The sequence below is a fragment of the Cryptomeria japonica genome, chromosome 6 (assembly GCF_030272615.1).
Source record: "Cryptomeria japonica chromosome 6, Sugi_1.0, whole genome shotgun sequence".
In the NCBI taxonomy this organism is placed as follows: domain Eukaryota; kingdom Viridiplantae; phylum Streptophyta; class Pinopsida; order Cupressales; family Cupressaceae; genus Cryptomeria; species Cryptomeria japonica.
Genome location: NC_081410.1, coordinates 544,057,680 through 544,068,176, shown reverse-complemented (window position 1 = coordinate 544,068,176; position 10,497 = coordinate 544,057,680).

Sequence of the window (10,497 nt, the reverse complement as noted above, 5' to 3'; positions counted from 1 at the left end):
TTAACTTGATATAACTTTTATGCTTATTGAGAAAAAATATATGGTTTTTGCTAGATAATAAAAGAAATCATGGGCTTTTTATTCAAATAACACATATGTTATTTTATTTACAAGCCACACACTTATTTGGCTCAAATTTTTCATGCTTGAATACATATGTGGATTTTAAATTTTCTAAAACCATAGTAGTTTTTAGCTCATTTTTGGTTTTTGTTTGGTATACATGGCCACTTTTTTGTTTGCCATCTTGGTGCCCATACCCACATAGTTATACCTATAATAAGGGATGTGTACTTTAGATAGTATCCCTGGACTACATCCTATTCTCCAAATCTCATACTCTAAAATCTTCTTGCAATAAGATGTGGTATCTCCTTCCAAATTTGTGTTTGCACTCTCTTTTTTGGCCAATAATGAAGTTAATTTAGAGGCTACAGACACTTGAGGACGGAGTATTTTCCATCATTTCAATATGGCTTCTTACTGAGATGATTCTTTACACATAAGAAGCACTTTTTACTTTACTTTCTTGCTTCCCTTTTACATTTACATGTAGATGCTAACAAACATGAAGTGCATGTGTGTTGTGATGTTTAATTGAGATAGGCAAGAGGTTTATTGTAGAACTCAATATGTATTATTTTGTAGTGATTTTATGAGACTATGATTGAGAATTGAAGCTTTACAAGGTTTATTAGACAACTTAATGGAGCTCTATGCATACAAAGCTCAATATGGATTGTTGTCAATAATTTGATGTCTATCATTCAAGAGTTTAGGATTGAGAACATGAGAATTTAGCTAGAGGCTACACCCTTCTTAGGGTCATGAGGTAGCTTTATGGAGCTCTAGTTGATTTAGGATTTGTTTCTTCAAATAAATATCTTCTAACGAATATATATTTATTTTACATATAATCAACAAGTTTTGTAAGTTAACACATGATTAAGGGGGGTTCCCTTAGCGAAGTGAAATTTGAAGAACAATGTCATAAAGTAGGAATATTAGCATAGATGCTTAATATCATATTGTCTAACACTTAGTTTATTAGGGGTTATGGTATTTCTTGATATTATATAGTTACTCCATATGTATATCTACAAATTTATGTATCTTTTTTGTTCTTCAAGAATATATCAAACACTTATCTTCCTCTCTCATTAATTACAACAAGACTATAGTTTTCACCATAGAATAATTGATCGAAACTACAAAATCATCTTGACCTATATGTTACTAAAGTAATTAATGATGTAGTGATATAATTATTGTTGAAACACTACATGACTAAGAGGGGCAAGGTGAATTAACTTCTAGACCTCGAAAGACCTTACTTTTGATCAATTAAACTTAAAGCCACAATTAATTTAATAATGTGGTTATTAAACAAGAAAGCACAAACCACAACAAACACATCAATAGTAGATTTATGTGGAAAAACCTAAATCAGAAAAAAGCATGGTGAGAATCACACTCACAATATGAATAATTGATTACAATATTTAGGCTCAAGGCCAAGGAGCTCATTTCCCTTCAAAGGACTTGTAAGACTAAGGTGCACAACCTTAGGGAAAGATATAAAGGACTACACAAGCTGCCAAAAGGAACACACCTTCTTCTAAAAGGTGTAGAGGATCAAATGAACTAAAATGAACTAGATATCCTAATCATGAAATTTTCCTTGAACCATTTTGTCAAGTGACCAAAAATAATGACACACATATGACAACAAAAATTATCTCAAAGCACTTCACAAACTATATTTCGCACTTCTACTATACCAAATAAACTTGCACATCATTCATATCCACTTCACATAAATTCACATGCATCCCATACTACACTTATACATCCACACTCCTATATATACAATATAATTTATTGGGACTCTCAACTAGGTCAGCCATAAATAGAATATGCAATATTACATAAATTTGGCCATCAAGACCTATAACATCTATTATAGTCTACTCTAAGAGATAAAGGGGACCTTAAAAAATAACAAAAAATCATTTCCAAATGATTCTAATGAACCACACATGCTAACACATCCTCCAAGGTTTCCATCAAATGAAATGTGTAGATTAATAATGTAGCATACTAACCAGTCACCCTAAAACCATTCTCCAATGCACCAAACTTAATGCAGATATACACAGACCATGGCGAGATCCATATCAACATAAAAAATCATCCATCAAAGTATATATCCGGACCAAAACGACATGATCCAAATAGGATACACCACCTTAGTCAGCCAAAAATCCACCCAATTGACAACACTGAACTCATAATAAAATAACTTTAATTGCCAATAAACCCATCACTAGAAAGATAAACTAGAACATCTCACAAACCAAATAAACATGTCCTCCAAGTTACAACACACAAATCAAATAATTGTCCAGCATTCTACAAATTAGTTCTGATAGACACTTCACTATTAGAAACAAGAACAACTCAACCATTTGAGAAACAAAGGACCTATAAAATTGATAGTAAAACATACAAAAATCATCAATATTATATCTAGAACCATACTCCATAATCTTCACATACCAGAGGAATGCAAATATTTCTTATAATGGGACATTGAAAACTCTTTCCTGCATAAATATCATTTCCTACATATTGAAACTTCCACTACACCAACCTTCTAGAAACACCTCAAACTTGCTCAAGATCACTAATAGATCACACAACAACATAAAAACATATAGTTCTAAAAAATCTATAATAAATAGTGATATCAATGACAATATAACACAACAACTCAAGTTTCCAATACTCTCCCCCTTTGTCATTAATGACAACACACCATCGACAACAAAAAAAACTGAACTCATAATTGATCTCTCTCCCAATCTGTATTTCTCTCCCCTTTGATATCAAGGACAAAGGGCACTCTGCTAAAATATCTCTTCAACTCTAATAACTACAACACTCATTTCTCCCCCTAAGAGGAGCCACCACATCAATCCAAAAGTGAAAAATGAACTTGAGAAATCTCCCTAGATAGATACACTATCTGAATGCATCTAGTTTAAAGGAGGGGAAATAACCCCCAACTTCTGCTAGAGATACTCAAAGGTATTCTTTGCCAAAGCCTTAGTAAAGATATCTGCAATTTGTTCTTTAGTAGGAACATACTCGAAACTAGCTTCTCTACAACCTTCTCTCTTAAGAAATGATGTCAGATTGTAATGTCTTTAGTCTTTAAATGCATTATTAGATTCTTTGAAATGTTAATATCACTTGTATTATCACACAAAATAGGGATTTCCTCATCATACTTCACCTTAATATCACTTTAAGAATGTACTTCATCCACATAACCTAAGTATACAAGGATGTTGTTGCAATGTATTCTTTTTTGTAGTAGATAATGACACTAAATACTATTTTTTACTCAACCAAGAGACCTTCATATACTAAGAAAAATACACCACCACTTATACTTCTCCTATCATCAGTACTTCCAACCCAATCAACATCTGTATATGCTTTCATAGTGAAAATCATCATCCTTCTTATACCATAATCTATAATTTGGAGTCCCTTTCAAATACCTAAATATCCTCTTCACTACTTGATCAAGATATTGCTTAGGATTAGCTTGATATCTTAAAACCAAATAGATAGCATACATAATATCCCATCTTGAAGCAGTCAAATACAACAATCCTACATAATATCCCATTCAAGAAAGTTGACTTCACATCCATCTAATATACTTTAAAGTTATTGTTAGCATGAAATGCAAGATACTTTCTTATAGTCTCCATTCTTACAATAAAAGCAATAGTCTCCTCAAATTCTATGCCTTCAACATGTGAATAACCCTTACATAGAAATCTTGTCGTGTTCCTTGTAACTTTTCCATCTTTGTGCAACTTGTTTAGAAACACCCACTTAGTTCTAATCACATTTTTATCCACTAGTCTAGGTACTAGTTCACATGTTTGATTATTCTCTATCTAATTTAGCTCCTCCTTAATTGCCTTAATCCAACTTTCATCCTTGCTAGATTTTGCATAGGTCTTTGATTCCACCTAAGATAAGGAATACTAGTTTGATTGTTCAGTAGTTTCTACATATCTTCTTCTTTTCTAAACACCTTTACTCTTGTCTCTAATGATCTATTCCTCTGAGTGATTCTTTTGTACATACTTTTCTAGTGTTTTAGAAATCTTCTTAGGTTCCTTTTATTTTGAAATTTTCTATTATTTTTCTTTCAGAGCAACCTTCTCATTTGCAACCACCAAAACAAGTTGTACCTCAATATTAGATTTATGTACAATCTCAGTTTGATTCCATTCTTCACTAAATATAACATTTGTACTCTCCACAATCTTGTTTAGCCTCTAGTTGTAACATCGGTAGGCTTTACTTGTAGAATATCCCAAGAATATGCCTTCATTTGATCTTTCATAAAACTTACCAAAATCTCCCTCATCTCTCCTTATGTAGCACTTACTTCAAAAGATTTTGGAATACTTGACTATAGGAGGCCTTCCATTCCATAACTCATAAGGTGTCTTTGTGTGATTAACTCTTATTTAAACTTTGTTAAGAATGTAAATAGTAGTATGCATAGCCTATTTTCAATACACATTAGGCAAGTTAGCATCCTTCATCATAGTTCTAGCCATTTTAGGAACAATCCTATTATTTATTTCAACTACTCCATTTTGTTGAGGGGTCCTAGGAGAAGAAAAATATCTTCTAATATTGTACTCACAAAATCTATTAAACTCATTTGAAGTAAATTATCCTCCTCTATTAGACATTAAACATTTGATCTTAGCATCAAATTGATTATCAACCATAGAGTTGAATATATTTTAAACTTTTCCAGAGCTTCAAATTTTTCTCTCAAGAATGTAACCCATGTGATTCTAGAATAATCATCTATAAATAATATAAAATACTGTTCACCATTCAACCCTCTTGTCCTTGTAATTCCACATAGATATGTATGCACAACCTCCAAAGGTTTTTAAGTTAAATACTCTTTGTCCTTGAATGTCCTCTTTATTTTCTTTCCCAATTGACATTCCCCACACATAGTGTAGTCACATAAATCTGTCCATTTAATTAAATGAATATTTACTATTTATTTGATTAATAAAACCCACTAGCCAACAGTTAATTAAATTAACTCCTCCTCAACCATTCTCCTATTAATTAAATAAATTATTCAATTTATTTGAATTAATTCATTAAACCAAATTCACAATCAATTAAATGAATAAATCCTATTTATTTAATTTAATCCCCTTTCCTCTTTTAAATAAATAATTAAAACATTTATTTAAATCATTAAAATCCCCCCCACTTGAATTCTCCTACAAATGCAAGTTGAAACCACAATTGAAATAAATTAATTTTATTTTAATTAAAATCCTATTTTCCCTCACCCACCAAACCCACTTGCAATCCTAAATCCCCTTCTAGACTCTTCTAAACCATTCCTAATTAGCCTAATCTATCCCCTAAATATTGTCACATTCCTAAGCAGCTTGGAGTCACTTCTCAAAGCCTTCAAAGTCTTTGAAAAGTATTTAATACTTTATGTGCTCAACAAGATAACCTCTAAAGTCTTCCAAACCACTAATGGATCTTACATGACCATTAATGGCTCTTACATAACCATTTATGGTTAAATCCACTTGCCCCCATGGTTAGAGACTTTACCTCTAACTCAACCCTCATTTAACCCATGGGTCTCTTCAAACATTTATTGCTTTGACCATGGTTATCATCACTAACTCTTGCACAAGAGTTTATCCATTGGATAATGGATTTATTCTTTCAACTCAACATTAATCTTACCTCCCAAGTTAACCCTCAAATCATGTCATGCATTTAATGCTTATTCCCTCTCCTCTCAACCCATCTCATGTTGACATTTGTCATCCTAGGATTGGATTGAAAGCCCTCACATGGATCATAAACCCCTCAATCCCGACCCGTGATGAGATTTCTCAATCTCAACCCTCCATTGCTCCATTTTACCTATAAATAGAGCTCATTTCTTCATAATCCACATCCTGAAATCTTGTATGCATCTAACTTATAGTGAATTTTAGAGAGCATTCTAGCATAACTCACATTGTTTTTTGGCTAAAATTAATCTTAGCTAATTACATAATATCTCATATTTAGTTTGTTTTACACTTGCATTGCATAGTTTAAAGCATTTACAATCTTGAGCCTCCATAAGACATCCATAGTGAAAAAAGCTACTGTGAGCTACACTCATTTAAAACTTGGAGAGGAGACCTTCTCCTAAACAAGGGAGGAGAAGCTACAAGCATGGTGGAGGGCATTTGGAGATGTGTTGTTGCATTTATTAGTTTTATTAAGCTTTCTATTTTGTGTGTACTGTCTCTCTTGATATGCTTGCTTAGGATAGTGTTTGATTTTTGATTTCTAACACTAACACTTGATTTGTTGCTTGTGTGCTTTGTTGTTGTCTTGACAATATCCTAACCATTCCTTTTTGTAGAGCATTATTTTGTGAACCCGAAGTGAATCGAACATGCAACCTTCTGACCATCTTTTCGAAAACTACTAACTTTTCATGCTTTAATTGACACACAGGTCATGCTTTAGCACCATTGTTCATGCTCTAGCGCCTTCGAAAGTTGGTGCTTTAGTGCCATTGTTCCTAATAATAATGCTAGTGTCTCTCAACTGGTGCTATTGTCCTTCTTATAATGCTATTGACCATTAAATAGCGCTATCGTTCATAGTTTTAGTGCTTTCAGCTCGCTGTTTGACATAATTAATTATGTTTGGTGGAGTTATTTTAGCGCTAATGTCTCTTCTTATAGTGTGTTTGCACTTCTTTTATCGCTTTCGTTTATTATTTAGTGCTTTCATGTTAATTAGCATTTCTGTTTCCACACAGAGTAGCACTATTGTAACAGAGAGTTGTAAAAATCTCCTTGTAACTGAAAAACCAAAAATATTAGTCTTGTAGAAGCCCATGAAACATTCGGATTTTACTAACAAATTATCTTTTATGCAAGTTTGGACTAACCCCATTTTTATAGGATTTCTAAAATTTAAGCTTAGGAAGTAAATTTATTTATGTTGCTAACTTTGTTTTTAAAGTTAGGATAAAATGAATTCACTTTCTTTTCTTGGTTAAAATCAACTTCACTTCTTTTTGGGTATAAAATAAACCACATATTTTGTTTGGGTTTGTAGAAAGAACCTCACTTGTCAAAAGTTAAAAAGAACCACAAACTCCAAACTAAACAAAAATTATTTTTTGCAAGTTAGGGACAATTTGAATTGGTGCTTAAAATCAACAAGACAATTTTTATTTCTTGCATCCAATTAAAAGTCACAATCAACATTTCATTTTGGGCAAGATTAAAAAGAACAAGTCATTTCTCCCTTCAAGTTCAATTGATTTACTTCAAGCAAAACATGTTCTCAATTTAGTTGACTAGGATTTCAAGTTCTTAGATTACAAAACATTTTGCCTTGAAAGTTAAAAAGACCACCATTTTTGTTGGAGCAACATCTCCTAATAGTTAGATCACATTTCTATAAAATTGGTTAAAAAGAACAAGTGTTTTTGGTGATTGACACACTTGTGCAAAGTTTGTCGAGTGGTCCTACTTCTAACACACACTATCCTCTCCCTTCGCTTTCGTGGTCCTAGGTGTAAGAGAAAAGTGTTAGTAACACTCAAAATTTTATCTTTTCAAGAGAGGCCTACCAAGAGACACATCACTCTTGAGAATGACCTCGTGCGGTAAATCCTTCCAGCTGCTATAGAAATTAGGTGTGAGAAAAAGCTGTAGCCTTGGGTATAGTTGTTCCTACAGTGTAACTTGCTGAAAGGACATATGGGCCCCACCACAAGTTACAAGGCTCTTAAGTGAGTCACTATAGAATGAACTTATGTCCAAAAACATCGAACATTACTAGACACCTTTTTATATAGAAACCGACCTGTTCTATTGATTGAGGATATTTGTGAGAAGTTCAGTGCAAGAGCATAGATGGTTTTGCTCCCAAGATACTCACCATACATATTTCCTTGAGTAGAAACAGGGCTTTTTGAAAGGCTACTTGTAGCTTGATAAAAGTGGTGACTCCCCCATCATAGGGATCATCTATCTATTATGCTCGTGCAAAACTTAGTATATCACATCCTTACCTGCTACGCCAGGATTCATAAGGTATGTAGTACCAAAGTTGAAGAAATATCAAGATGTGGGCTGAAATTATCGCAATTGGCCATTTGACCTTAGGGGTAAAGTGTGTTTTAAATATCTTCATTTTGTGTCAGACCAGTGATAAATTGAGTTGACTTAAGGCTTTTGGAAAAACATACAAAAACATTTGGAAAGGGAAAAATTTCAAAGATTGGGTTGATTTAGACCCACACTTATTTGTGCCTTTTTGAGGCAACATTATTGTTTTTGTGTGCATGCTCTGTTTTCTTGTCAAAGAAAGTCAAAACCAATTAAAAAACAAGTATTCATCCAACAAAATTTTTCAAAACCAACAAACATCAAACAAAGTGCAAACAAGATATCAAATTATATGACCATACTTCACATTTTGAGAAAGAAGAATCTTCATCAACATCTCAATTTGAAGAAAAGACCATTGAGCTCAAAGGCTTTCATCAAAACAAGGAAATTTTTCTATCTCAATAGACAAATTTTTGTCTCACACAAAGCCTTCTTGCATCATATGCATCTATATCTTCAAGGAAAATCCAACGAGTTTGATAAAGAACCCTTTAACAACTGAGCTTGTACTCAGTATAGAGCTTTGAGTTATCATAAAAACAAAGGAGGCAAAGTCAACCCTGCTTTCTTTCCAGACATCTACATTACATATAAAATAACTCGGGAAGAACCACCAACCCCTGAGAAAGAAGAGGAAGAATTTCTCCCATTTGTAACACAAAGTTTTTATTTAATTTTCCATCCACTCTCACATTCATACATCATCAATCCATTTTCAACTCTCAAAACATAAAGAGGTCTTGTCCTAAGTTCTTTTTAGATATTGCTTAAATCAAAACAACACATCACTTTTTAGAGTGTCTCTATATCTAGGATAAAATCATCCTAAGAGACATTTCTACGCAGGTTAAAACTAGTCTATGAGTGCATCCTCTCATTACTAGGTAGCTGGGTTTGTAACACATCTCAGACCTTGCTATACCTTATCATATCAAACATTGTTGACAACACAAAAATAAATTCATAAAAGGACTTTGGTAACATCAAACCTTTAGTATTAGAGATCCATATGCTAAACACTTCACTAAACATTTATCTTTTATTCCATCACCAACTCATAATCACTTTCACCAAACTTAAAAAACAACTTTAAAACAAAATGGCTCAAACCAGATCGAGAACTAGACGAATTAGAGATCGAAGAAGAGGAGGATGGAAATCTCAATGAATTTCAAGAAGCCATTGGAGGAAATGCAAATGATGAAAATCCTAGTACTCCCCCTCCTGAAGCAATAGAAAGGGCACAACACAACCCCCTTTTCAATCGAATTTTTTATGAAATCCTCAAAAACAACGCAGATGCTCATTTTTTGAGACTTGCTCAAGAGGGAGCCAAACTACCCTCTGATTTTTATTTGCACAATTACAGCAAACATCAGAATGCCATAGATGTAATGAGGGTGGAAGAGGTCGAGATAACTTTAGATATGACCTTAATCAGGGAAATCCCCCCCCACCACCTCCTCCTAATGACATAGACATGTTGAGGCAACAAGTTGAGAATCTAGCCCAACAACTCCATAGTGGTGTGAAAACTACCTAGTTTTCAATTAATGATATTTGTCCCTATCCATTTGATAGGAATCTCTAGGCTCTCCTTTTCACTCAGCTTGCCTAGAAGTGGCATATGAAGACAAATATCTAATGCGCCTCTTTCCTTAGAGTTTGGGAGGGACAACCACGTAATGGTTTTCCCAATTACCAGGCGACATTAGGACATTCAAAGAACTAGTCCAAAATTTCATCGCACATTATTCACACAACATAGAATGTGATGTTACCATGATAGATCTGTGCAATACCAAACAAAAGCCAGGGGAGTTATTTTCAGCTTTCTTGCAACGGTGGAGACAACTATCTAGTAGGCGTTCTCTTCATCTACCTGAATGAGAGCTAGTGGGAATATTTATTTCCAACTTGAACTATGAAATGGAATTCCACCTAGACATGAAGGGCACAGAGTCCTTTAATGACATGATCATCTGGGGATTAAAATGTGAATGAGACCTTATAAAAAAGGGACTTATCAAAATATACAATAAACCAAAAGATGGCCCTCGCCCGCGTTTTAATAGTGATAACACAACTTTTGGAATAAAAACAAAAACATCGTCAATGACGGGGTTGTAGATTCAAGGACTATAAAGAGTGCACAACTTGTGGTCTGATTTGCGGGGCAAATCCCCCTCCTAAAAACAACACTGTTGCTCCTCTG